Here is a 13,924-nt window from a genome sequence, read left to right as displayed (position 1 = left end):
ACATGATTGTGCTGCGGACATGCTTATGACATAGAAAAGAATAGAATAGAATTCTTTATTGGCCAAGTGTGATTGGACACACAAGGAATTTGTCTTAGTAAAATATTTTATTTTATTTATTTATTAGATTTGTATGCCGCCCCTCTCCGTAGACTCGGGGTGGCTCACAACACAATAAAACAGTTCATGACAAATCTAATAATTATAATTTAAAATATTTTAAAAACCCCATTACTAAGCAAACATACATACAAACATACCATGCATAAATTGTATATGCCCGGGGGAGATGTCTCAGTTCCCCCATGCCTGATGACAAAGGTGGGTTTTAAGGAGCTTACAAAAGGCAAGGAGAGTAGGGGCAGTTCTAATCTCTGGGGGGAGCTGGTTCCAGAGAGTCGGGGCCGCCACAGAGAAGGCTCTTCCCCTGGGGCCCGCCAACCGACATTGTTTAGTTGACAGGACCCAGAGAAGGCCCACTCTGTGGGATCTAATCGGTCGCTGGGATTTGTGCGGCAGAAGGCGGTCTCGGAGATATTCTGGTCCAGTGCCATGAAGGGCTTTAAAGGTCATAACCAACACTTTGAATTGTGACCGGAAATTGATCGGCAACCAATGCAGACTGCGGAGTGTTGGTGTAACATGGGCATACCTAGGGAAGCTCATGACTGCTCTCGCAGTAGAGAGCATTATAGTAGTCGAACCTCGAGGTGATGAGGGCATGAGTGACTGTGAGCAGTGAGTCCCGGTCCAGATAGGGCCACAACTGGTGCAAAATATGCTTTCAGTGTACATAGAAGAAAAAGATACATAGAAGAAAAAGATACATTTGTCAAGAATCATGTATTCACATACCTGGGTATAATTGAAAGGAATAGTACTTTGTGGATGTTTGAGAGATAATGTTTAATATACCCAGAGTTAGGTTATATTGCTAAACCCGGAGGCAAATTATGTTTCAGTTCAGTATGACAATCCTTTATGCTCTCTGGTTTGTATTTGCTTAATTCGACATGTACTTGTTGAAATGTTTTGGGAATTTTGAAAATAGTCCTAGGTGAGAAAAGGCAATCCCATTTAACTTATTTGTAATTAGATACATTTACAGTGGCTTTCTTTTTCTTTTCATAGGAAACTCTCAAAAGTCTTGTTATTTAAAACAACTTGCAAGAGAAGACTGGAGAGAGCACTTAAAAACCATCAGCAATCCACTATTAAATGCAGAGTAGGTTTTTCCACTAAAAATGTTTTTCTCATTGTCAAATAGTTTCTTTTAAATCCAGCAGTTTCACCCCCTCGAGCAAATTTTCATGGCTACTCAAGAAATAAAAGCAAACAAACCATGTGAGTGATGACAAAATCCTCGCAATAAAATGTAATTGAAAAAAAACCCATGTCTCTAAAGTATATTGTGGACTTGAGATGATTGAAGAATAATTGGAATGGAGTTTATGGCAAGCAGGCCTCTATTAAATGCTACCACACCTCATAACAAGAGCTTCTTTTGTCAAAAGAAATCCCAATTTGAAGCATCAACTGCTCGCAGAGGTCCAGGTTCCTATTGCTGGTGTCCATGTTTGTCTACAAGGAGCAAATTACGAAATATAATGTGTGGTTGTGAGTGAATTGGCTGACTGATTTTATTATATATATGGGATTTCAGTAGTAATTTTTAATTAATTAGATTTGTTGTTGTGTTGCTTTTGTATCCTGTGAGCTGTCTCTTCGGAGAAGGGCGGCATACAAATCTAATAAATAATATGTTCTGCCGGGCTCTCTGGTAGGAGCCTCCCGAAAATTCAAGGGTACAAATTGCAGACACACACACACGTTTGAAAATTCAAAACAATGTTCTTTATCACAAAATTCAAAATAAACTAAGCACTCTTTTTGTATTGCAAAGAGCACTCGTCCCAAAACAACCGGGTAGTCTGTACAATTTCCCTTAAGCATTCATTAAGTACTTAGCTAGCAGCGGTGAAGAAACTTCACACCCCTTCTTCTTCCAATGAAGTGAGACACACACACACACACACGTTGCTCTGCTTTGGTTTCAAAGGTGTGAAAAATCAACAAAGTCCAGAAAACAGCAACACATGATTCCTGAAGAACTGCGATCAGATACTCTTTCACAACGGCCAAACCCACACGCTGCTATTTATTGCAGCAGTCCTAATTACTGGAGCCCCACCCAAACACAGGTGGCCTCATTTTCTCTTGTAATAATCCTTCAGTTGTTGTCTCCTATGCATCACTCTACGCATGCGTGGATGAGTAGTTAATTCTTGTTCACAATCCAAGGATGATACAGATGATTGATCTCCTCCTGGGCTGTCTGCCAAACTCCCCTCTTCCCTGTCACTCATGCTTCCTTGGTCAGAGGAGGCTTCATTGGCAGATTCCATCGGGAGCAAAACAGGTCTGTGGCGTGTGGATGTCTCCCCCACATCCACCTGCACATTCCTTGGGGCAGGAGCTGGGCCAGAGCTAACCACAACATAATAATAATAATAATAAATAATAATAAATGATGAAACATCATCACACAAAGTTGTGTCATGTATGCTTGCATCAGATGTCAGGCACCATGTCAATAGCATGCACATGTTCCTTCTGCATCATTCTGGCCAGAAGTGGGTTGTTCCCGGGTCGGACTGGTTCTATAGAACTGGTAGCAGTAATTTCTCCTGGCTCACTGAACCGGAAGTAATACGGTTGGCCACGCCCCCGAATCAGCTCTCTCGGCAGCTCTACAGGCGCCACCCTTTTGGTTTTGGCTTCTGCGCATGCCCAGAAGCTGAGTTTTTTGGTATTGCACATGGGTGCATGTTCTGTCTGGGTCACTCCGGAAGCTATAACCAACCCAAAAAGATAAGCCAGACACACCGGTAAAATTCAAATACAGTTTCATAATGTTCAAGGAAAACGAAGCTAACAGAAAATGTCCTTACAAAGCAGGAAAACACTGGAACTCCAAATATATTCACGAAGGTAATTGTCCATGCATCAATATAGGATTCTTGCTGCCAAGACGAGGCTGTAGATAACAGACATACACCTCCCACGGTTCTTCAAGACTGCTGGGCCACAAGCCAGGAACAGAGACGCCGAGAAACAATGCAGGTTACAGGAACTCCAAACTGATAACATTCCACACGGCTTCAAGCGTTTGCCTGCCTTATAAACCCTTCCCTGCTAATGAGGACCACACCCAAGCCCTGATGTTCCTTATTCAATGCTGATAATATTTCCTTAATTGATCCTTCCTTTGATCTAAACATCTCTATTGCATGTCAATGACAGCTTGTGACTCGTCACCTAATGACTCCAAGCTACTGGCTGGGGAGAGCCCCTCCCCGGGGCTCCCATGCTGTTCTTCCTCGTCACATTCCTGACTGGACCCTCCCCCGTCCGACTGCTCAGCCCCCTCCTCTTCGCTGTCAGCCTCCTCCGGGCATGGAGCCAGCAGAGACGCAGCTGGCCTTTGATCTGCCTCAGGCTGAACCACAACAGTGCATGAGCGTGAAGTGTACACGCACTTACGTGGCACGGTCATGTGGTGCGCAAGACCCTGGAGTAAGGGAACAAGCGAACTGGTGGCAAGGTAAATTAGAACCCACCCCTGATTCTGGCATATTGAATAGTTGAAAAAATAGGATTATTTATAAAATAGGGTGTTGTGGCTGGATCACAGCCAGCTCCTTTAATCACAGACTCTGTAGAGGAGGAACCGGGTCCGTCTGAGCCTCAGAGGCCTGTCAGAGGAGTCAGATAGTGAGGGGGAGGAAGGGATGGAAATTGAGGGTCCTCCAGAGAATATAGAACACCCAGCTAGGGTCTTGTCTGGGTCTGATGAGGAGGGGGAGATTGTGGATCCTATTTTAGATGCACAGGTGAGAAGAATGCGTGGGAGACAAGTGCAGTTATGCAGACATGGAGGGAGGCCTTGAATACTGCTGTGCGCAGTGTGTAATCACAGAGTGTTTAAAATGGGATGAGACTGGGAGGTTCCCTTTGCAGGAAACCAATGTTTTAATTACAAGAAGGAAAGAGCAAATTCCATATAGGATTTCTAAAATGTTTCCTAATGTTTCTCCCACCTGTTGGAAATGTAAAACAGAAATTGGTACATATTTTCATACATGGTGGACTTGCTTTGAAGCCAAGAATTATTGGAATAAAGTAGAGAAATGGTTAAAGGAAATAACGAACGAGAAGATTAGAAAGACCCCAGAATTCTTCCTGCTGGGTATCTCAAATATGAAATATAAAAAAGAAATATATTATTTAATAATTCACATTTTAGTTGCGGCAAGGATCATATTTGCGCAGAAATGGAAAGAAAAGGAAATACCAAAAGATGAAGAAGTATTTTAAAAAATCATGGAATGTGCGGAATTAGACATGATGACGAGACGCTTGAACAATCAAGCAGAAACAGAATTTTATAAAATATGGGACAAAGTATAGAAATGGTGGAATCTTAAAAAATAGTTTTAAAATTATATAAGAATTTATAATCATTTGAATTTATGAAATCGAATATATATATGGTAGAATATTAAGAAATTAAAAGGATAAGGTTCTTTTTTTCTTTTTTTTAATCGAATAAGTGATTTTAATGATGATAAAATATTGTTACAATAGATACAAAGTAATAGATTAAAAATAGTATTTATGTAATATTCATAACTTTAAATGCTTTTTTATTACTTGTTTAATTAATTGATTTTAATTAGTTTAATTATATTATTAAAATGATATTTCATAGACAGGAGAACTTATTTGAGTTATATGAATTATAACATAAAGATGGAAATACAGAGGTAAATTTAAAAAGAAAGTACAAATATGAAAAATTTTATTCCTGTAAAAGGAAAGAGCAAATTCAGAGTTTTCCCCCTCTCAAATATTGCTGCAGTCTTGAGAACAATATAGTTTTGAGAAGTCTGTGAGTATTTCTGCTTCAGCCAAGCAAAAGACTTTAAGTTACAACTCTGTTCTGGAACACTCCTGATCAGTTTTGCCACCCGCTTTGAATTTTGACAGTCAAAGAACATTCTTTGCTTTAATTTGTGGTTTTCAACAAGTTTGCTTGTACAATAGACTATTATACTTCCTAACTCTGTGTCTGAGTATTAATTGGAATCTAATTGCTGACTGGTCGTCGAGTCAGACAGAACATAGGGTAACCATGTCATGTTCCTGTCACACATTCAAGTTATGTACTAACATTACTATACATGCTGCTGTATAGATGACATTCATCCATTTGGATGTGAGAATGTTTGAACTCCATGTCTCCTTTCTTTTAAGCTTCCTGTAGAACTTTAAGATGGCTCTGCGCTTGTGCATTATATTTCAACAGATGCTGTTGCTTCCAGTCAGGAAAGGTTGAGTCAGAGTGCTGGATTGGTCTGGTTTTCCTTTGGGTATTCAGGGTTTCCCCCACCCCCCTCCACTTCACTGGTGTCTTTCTTTCTTTCTTTCTTTCTTTCTTTCTTTCTTTTTCTTTCTTTCTCTTTTTTTCTTTCTTTCCTTTTTTCCTTCTCTTTTTCTTTCTTTCTTTCTTTCTTTTTCCTTTCTTCCTTCTTTCCTTTCTTCCTTCCTTCCCTCCCTCCCTCTTTCTCTCTTCCTTCCTTTTTCTTTCTTTCTTTTTCCTTCCTTCCTTCCCTCCCTCCCTTTCTTTCTTTCTTTCTTCCTTTTTCTTTTTCCTTCCTTCCTTCCTTTCTTCCTTCCCTCCCTCCCTCCATCCCTCCCTATTTCTTTCTTTCTTTTCTTTCTTTCTTTCCTTTCTTTCTTTCTCTCTTTCTCTCTCTCTCTTTCTTTCTTTCTTTCTTTCTTTCTTTCTTTCTTTCTTTCTTTCTTTCTTTCTTTCTTGGATTTATATCACAAGCGGCCCACTTCATCTAGGCATCACCAATGAAGGCAGTTTACAGAATGGTGGTATTCAACAAGAAAAGAAACTATTGTATATTCATTAGGGAAGTGACTGAAAACTGTGATAATTTCAGGGGCAGCAATACCAAGACTGGACACAGGTTCTAGTTTGACTTCTGGACAAATCTGCACCATGGATAAAGAAGTAAACAGTAAACAGAAGAATAGGAGAATTGCACCCATATGAGCATGTTCTTCAAGAGATGAAATCAAAGACACTTATCCATTCACTCCCCCGATATAGTCTCCTGATAAATCTATCTATTCCTAAAACCTTTCCTTTTTGTAACCTCCACAGGCTCATTTTCTATGCTGGACCTCAAACTGTGCCAGTCATACTGATCTGCACTCCGTTGTTTAGCACTCTGGGGCTTCAGGAAGGTTCCTTGAAGACTCCAGGGTGCGAAAAAAGCACAACGGGCAAACTGGAAGCCCATTTTTCTGAACTCCTGGATTGCCTGTTTGGCTCTTTTTTCACCGTCTCAGGCTTCAGTGAGGCCTGCGTGGGGATGGGGAGGAGGTGGTTTTTATAATCTGGTGCTCTGCAAAGGTTTGAACGGCCTTACATCAGCCCAGGCAGATTGCCCAAAGAATTAGTGAAGATTCAGGCTGTAAATTTACCTCAGATGGAGGGCCTCAGGTTCAACCTGAAGAAGGAAGCCTTACCATCTCCTGGTTCTGCCTTGTTGAGGAAGGTTTAGAATGCAGCTGATTTTTTTTTTTTGCAAGCTTTCTTTAGATTTCTGATTTTTGGGGTGAATAATTAAAATAATAAAAGATTTTGCCAGACCCATCCTTGAATACAGTTCATCTGTCTGGAACCCATACCACATCTCGGACATCAGCACCCTTGAAAATGTCCAAAGATATTTCACCAGAAGAGCCCTTCACTCCTCCACTCGAAACAGAATACCCTACGAAAGCAGACTATCAATCCTAGGTCTAGAAAGCTTAGAACTACAATGCCTAAAACACAATCTAAGTATTGCCCACAAGATCATATGCAACGTTCTACCTGTCAATGACTACTTCAGCTTCAACCGCAACAACACAAGAGCACGCAACAGATTCAAACTTAATATTAACTAAATAAACAAATAAACATAAATAAACAAACTGCTCCAAACTTGACTGTAAAAAATATGACTTCAGCAACCGAGTTGTCGAAGCTTGGAACTCATTACCTGACTCAGTAGGGTCAACCCCTAACCCCCAACATTTTTCCAGGTTCCTTAGAGGTCAGTAAGGGGCGTGCATAAGCGCACCAGTGTGCCTTCCGTCCCCTGTCCAATTGTCTCTCTTTATCTCATTTATCTTTTCTTCCTTTCAAATATGTTCACCTATACTTTTATATCTTTTCTTCTATTCTTTTCTTTATTTATATTACTACATATTTATTCTCTTCAATGTGTATTATGTATTGGACTAACTAACTAACTAACTAACTAACTAACTAACTAACTAACTAACTAACTAACTAACTAACTAACTAACTGTTCTGTCGGGCTCTCTGATAGACTCCTCCCAAAAATTCACAGGTACAAATTTCAGACACACACACGTTTGAAAATTCAAAACAATGTTCTTTATAATGAAAATTCACTTAAACCAAGCCCTCTTTTGGTATAGCAAAGAGCACTTGTCTCCAAACAAACTGGTAATTTGTACAAGTCCCTTATCAGTTCTGTGATACTTAGCTTGCAGCTGTGAGGCAATTCACAGTCCTTCTTCTTTCACAAAGTGAAACACACTTTGCCCTGGTTTAGTTTCAAAGCGGGGAAAAATCAGCACACAAAAGGTTAAAGTCAGTAAAGCAGTCACGAAACACAACGATCAGATAATCCTCCACAATGGCCAAACCCACAGGCTGCTATTTATAGCAGCCTCACTAATTACCACAGCCCCACCCAACCACAGGTGGCCTCATTTTCTTTGATAATAATCTCTCAGTTGTTGTTGCCTATGCATCGCTCTCCGCATGCGTGGCTGTATCATTAACTCTTGTTCTGAATCCAAGGAGGAGCTAGATAATTGATCTCCTTCTGAGCTGTCTGCCACACTCTCCTCCTCCCTGTCACTCATGTCTTCTTGGTCAGAGGAGCCTTCATCAGCAGATTCCACCAGGGGGGGGGGGCAAAACAGGCCTGCAGCATGTGGATGTCTCCCCCACATCCACAGTCCTTGGGGCAGGAGCTGGGCCAGAGCTAACCACAACACTAACTAACTAACTAACTAACTAACTAACTAACTAACTAACTAACTAACTAACTAAATAAATAAATAAATAAATAGGTAGAACCCTTAGAACAATGTTTTTAAAACTTGGCAACTTGAAGATGGATGGTCTTCAACTCCCAGAATTCCACAGGTAGCCTGCTTCATGTTGCTTTAAAATTGCCAAGTATGGAAAACACTGCCTGTATGGGAACTGATGTGCAAACAAAATGAAAAATAGTTAATGTTTGTTTGATATTAACGGCTATTCCATAGCCTCTTGCAGCCTGGAGCTTTGGGAAATCACCCTGCAGACCAAGTGTTTGTCTTAAATTATTTCCTTTGAACTTGATCTCTTGCCTAGCATTTGCTGTACCTGAAGACTTAGCTTGTTTTCAGGCTACGGTTTCTTGTGGTTAATCCTGGCCTTTTGCTGAAGTTGAGTAAGTACTTCAGGGCCATTTCATCTCTTGCTCTTATCAGGATGCAGTAAAACAGAGAAAGGTGTGACATTTCAACTGTAACGTTTTCACTGAGATGAAGGGAATCTACTTAAGACCACTGCGTAGTTTAAACAAAAGTTGGGAGATAATTGTCTTCTTAAGAATCTTGTGTGTGTGTGTGTGGGAGGATTTTCTTCAAAATTAAATAAATGTTCTCAGCTAGTTCAGTCTAACTCTCAAAGAGATGTAAGGCCAGAATCTCTAATAAAACAACAACAAAAACAACACAGAGTATCCTGGTGCCAGAGTGTTAAGATAATGGAACTGAAACATCACTTGGTAGCCCACAAGTCAATAACCAATAAGGCTGGTTTAACTGATGGATTGCATTACATCATTTCTTTTGAAAGATTAGATCAGTTCATTTGAATTTTGTGGTCTTTGTTTGACTCTGACAGGTTTTTTTTTTGTAAAAAAACACATACACCTTGGAAGACGAAAAGGGTTTTTACTCCCTTAGTCCTGAGTTCAGTGACTCCTGAGGCTGTTCACAATCATATGAATAAATTGTCCAAAATTGTCAAGATTTTAGCAGCAGCTTCCAGTTGCTATTCAGAAGGAATGAATCTTTGTCATTTCCTTAAAGAATTCTACAAAAGGTTTAGAAACCCTTTCACTTTGGTAAGCTTGATGTTGCAGAGTTGTTGCTGTGATATACTGGCTCTCATTTCAGATCTTAAAAGAGACGAGGGATTTTTTCCAGTTTCAAAAAAGTAAGAGGACCCGCATCCTGAAAGGCTAAGCTGATGCCCTAGAGTGGGAATGAGGAGACACAAAACCACTGATGAGCAATTTTAAAACTCAGATCTTTTGCCAGACCCATCCTTGAATACAGTTCATCTGACTGGAACCCATACCACATCTCGGACATCAACACCCTCGAAAATGTCCAAAGATACTTCACCAGAGGAGCCATTCACTCCTCCACTCGAAACAGAATACTCTATGAAAACAGACTATCAATCCTAGGTCTAGAAAGCTTAGAACTACAACGCCTAAAACATGATCTAAGTATTGCCCACAAGATCATATGCTGCAACGTTCTACCTGTCAATGAACTCATTACCGGACTCAATAGTGTCAACCCCCAATCCCCTACACTTCTCCATTAAACTCTCCACGATTGACCTCTCCCGATTCCTCAGAGGCCAGTAAGGGGCGTATATAAGTGCACTGTTGTGCCTATCATCCCCTGTCCAATTCTCTTTTCTTACCTCTTTTATCTTATATATTCTCTCCTCTATATATATTCTCTTCCTACCCACTTCCCTTCTTTTTACTTCCTATCTTTATATATATATTCCTAATGTATATTCTCTCTCATATGTATTGTATATTGGACAAAGAATAAATAAATAAATAAATAAATAAATAAATAAATAAATAAACAACACAAGAGCACGCAACAGATTCAAACTTAATATTAACCGCTCCAAACTTGACTGTAAAAAATATGACTTCAGCAACCGAGTTGTCGAAGCGTGGAACTCATTACCTGACTCAGTAGGGTCAACCCCTAACCCCCAACATTTTTCCCTTAAGACTATCCACGATTGACCTCTCCAGGTTCCTTAGAGGTCAGTAAGGGGTGTGCATAAGTGCACCAGTGTGCCTTCCGTCCCCTGTCCAATTGTCTCTCCTTATCTCATTTATCTTTTCTTCCTTTCAAATATGTTCATCTATACTTTTATATCTTTTCTTCTATTCTTTTCTTTATTTATATTACTACATATCTATTCTCTTCAATGTGTATTATGTATTGGACTAACTAACTAACTAACTAACTAACTAACTAACTAACTAACTAACTAACTAACTAGAATTTTGAATCTATTTATTCAGCTTTTTAAGAAGGGCTCTGAATCTGGTTGGATGTTGTTCTATCTACAGTAGATTGTATATTCATGGTAGCATCCAGCAAGGTTACAACAGGATTCCTCCCATTACATATTGTCCTGCCCATAAGTGCTTTGGAAAATAAGTCAACTCCCTCAAATGTTGGAAGATTGCTATGTCACCCTTAGTCTTTGTCTTCCTTAGACTGGACATACCTGATTCCACCCATTCTAACACTCATCCTATCTCAATTTCTGAATTTCTGCTTGGAGCTAAATATGGTCATCCTCACGGCAGGACCTTTCCTTCCTCTCAATTTTCAGTGGCAAGTTTATGGTTTCCTAAAGTAAATTTGGATTGTAGTATTCTGGATATGGTCTGCTTCCATTTGATCCAGAATCCTGTATATGAGTGATTGCAGTTGAGGGGTAACTTATATAAATATATATAGGAGATAGAGTTGAAAAAAAGTGCCTCCACATCCATAACTGTAAGTAGAACTGTTTCAAAATACGAAACAACGAAATAATTATTGACATAGCTCCTTTGATACCTGCATGTACTTTTTGTAAACACCATCATTCACTACATATTTCTGGTAATGATGCTGGAATTTCTGAAAGGCATTAATAAAGAAGTCCACACATAATCTTTTCAACCAGATCATGACAATCCTTTCCACCTTTTTATTTGAGTCAAACAGATGTCAACAAAAACATTCCTTCAATTTGGGGAAAAGTAGAAGTTGTACGGTGCCATATCTGGCCTCCACATGGTGCATGTGGAAAGATGAGCCGGGATGGCGCAGCAGGTAGAGTGCTGTACTGCAGGCCACTGAAGCTGACTGTAGATCTGAAGGTCAGCGGTTCAAATCTTATCACCGGCTCAAGGTTGACTCAGCCTTCCATCCTTCCAAGGTGGGTAAAATGAGGACCCAGATTGTGGGGGCAATATGCTACCTCTGTTAAAAAGTGCTATTGCTAACATGTTGTAAGCCGCCGTGAGTCTAAGGAGAAGGGTGGCATAAAAATGGAATAAACAAACAAACAAACAAACTTCTAGGAAAGAAATATCAGACCACTGCCAAAACAACTGAATCAAAGTACGGTAATAGAAAGTGCCTAATGGAATCTTCCAGAATTCTGTTCCATTTCATACACCGCAAACTCCTCATTTTAAAATCAAATGTGAACTGCTCAGGTCTTCACTCAAGAGATAATCTTATTTGTTTATTTATTTATTAATTAGATTTGTATGCCGCCCCTCTTGTAGAAGTAGAAGATTCTTCCTTATCTTCCTGGTACATTAATCACCATAAAAACATTCAAGATCTCGGGATAAGAATAAGTATAGTATTTAAGGAATGCACAATATATTTACAATTCATTTTGTTTGAGGCAACTTCTTACAAATTGCCACTAATATGTTTTAATAAAATAATTTAAATTGCTTCTACTTTCACGTGATTTCAAATTAAATGAATTATATTGATTGGCAATAAGCTTTTTAAAAACTATACAATTGCCAAGTGCAATAAACTTGTTTTAGATTTTAAAAAAAGAATAGCAACTCAAGGATAACATGCCATTTTATCCCAAATGGTGGGATAATGTGGCATGTCTCCTTATTTATTGCATGTTCAGAAATTTACTAGATTAGGAATTGAATAATTTCAGCATAGCTGTTGTATCGGCATCCTAATGGCACCCTCCAGTTTTTTGTTTCTTATCACTCTTTGGATCTCAATTAATAGTAACCTTGGTGCTACTTTCAGCTGAAAGCTTTTCAAAGGCAGGGCTGTTATCCATGAAACAGGTCACGTGGCTACCCAATTACAATTTGCCATATATACTACTCCAATTAGGCTTGATACATTCTCTCCCGTATTTCTTACTATATATGTACTTGTTACTGAGGTACTCAGTTCATGGCTTGCCCCTTAAGTAGTCCCCTGTGGCTTTCCTAAACAATATGATATAAACACCACTGAAGAGAAAAACTCTGATTAAAAAGATAGCCTACAAATCTAGAGCTCAGCTCTCCAGAGGTTTATATTCAACTTTTTAAAGTTTCCCCCCCCTCATCATTAAGGGTCGCAACCGGGATTCTCCCCCTTCACGAGTGGGGATTAAAAAGGTAAGTTTTTCTTCTTAAAAATGCATGAACCCTCCTCCCCCTTCAAAAATTGTCACTTACTTTTGAAGGTCAGGTAAACGGCAAGTGATTTTCTTAACCTTTCTACTAAGATATTATCTAGAAACAAATGCTGTTGTTGCAGTTGTATTTTCTAGGAATCGTTGAAGGAGAAATAAGGTGAAAAAGAAATGCATAGTACATTTGTGCAAGAATGGAAGGCAACAAAGGCACCTTCTGAAATTAAAAAAAAATATTGGATTGTGCAGAAATGAATAGATTGACAACGAAAATTAAAGATAACGAAGATTCTGAATATTATAATGTATGGGGGAAATTTTAAGATTGGTTAGAAAATGAGTATGCATAGAAGATAAGTAATATAGATTACATTGGAGGAAAATAAAAAATTGACGGTGATAGATCCAGGTGACAAAATTAGGCAATTGAGGAGGCAGCATTAAATTAGTAGTTAATACACCTAGGAAAATATAAGAATTAAGCATAGATATGGATACCGGGGGGAGGGGGGGATAAGTTTAAAAGACGTACAGATAAAGCATTAGGGGCATGAGTTACCTGTCTGTTAACTATAGGATGTATTGTGAACAGATATATTCACGGAAAGGCTAAGAGGGAAAAAATGAAGTAGAGAAGGAAGAGAAGAAAGAGGGAAGTAAGGAATTTGGAGTGGAGGAAGAAGATTGAAGAAAGAGAGGGAGATAGGATGGGAATGATATGATATAAAGGAGGAAATAGGTGGGTTATTAATGTATAAAAAGTGCAAATTAAGATACTGGTCCATGTACTATTAAATAGTATAACTATGTGTATTTTATTAAGAATTAAGGTATACACAGTGAAGGGCTACCAAAATTTTTACTACCACACTCTGGGCGTGGCTTATACAGGACGCCCTGCATTTTATTTCAACATCTTTCAGTGCAAATATGGTGCTCCAGGGTGGAGCTCCATTTTCACTACCCCACAGCATTCCCCCTCCCCTGGTCGGGGCAGTAGCCCTAGGTATACGTATTGATGTATCGTGGAGAAAAACAATAAAAACTATATTAAAACAATAAAAACTCTATTAAATATGAAAGAAATATACTGTGAATGATACATTATAGTGTGAATATATATGTATACATGGATGGGCGTCAATTTCCCCCCCAATTTTTTAATAGTTTATTTGTGTATTAATACTACAAGATACAAAAATATAAAAGAAAATAGTAGGAAAGATATGAGAGGGAAAAAAGAAGGGAAAGGTGTAGGGAAAAGGGGAGAAAGAAAAG

Source organism: Erythrolamprus reginae, chromosome 3, assembly GCF_031021105.1.
Source record: "Erythrolamprus reginae isolate rEryReg1 chromosome 3, rEryReg1.hap1, whole genome shotgun sequence".
NCBI lineage: Eukaryota > Metazoa > Chordata > Lepidosauria > Squamata > Dipsadidae > Erythrolamprus > Erythrolamprus reginae.
The sequence above is the reverse complement of the archived record's forward strand: the minus strand, read 5'-3'. Positions refer to the sequence as shown.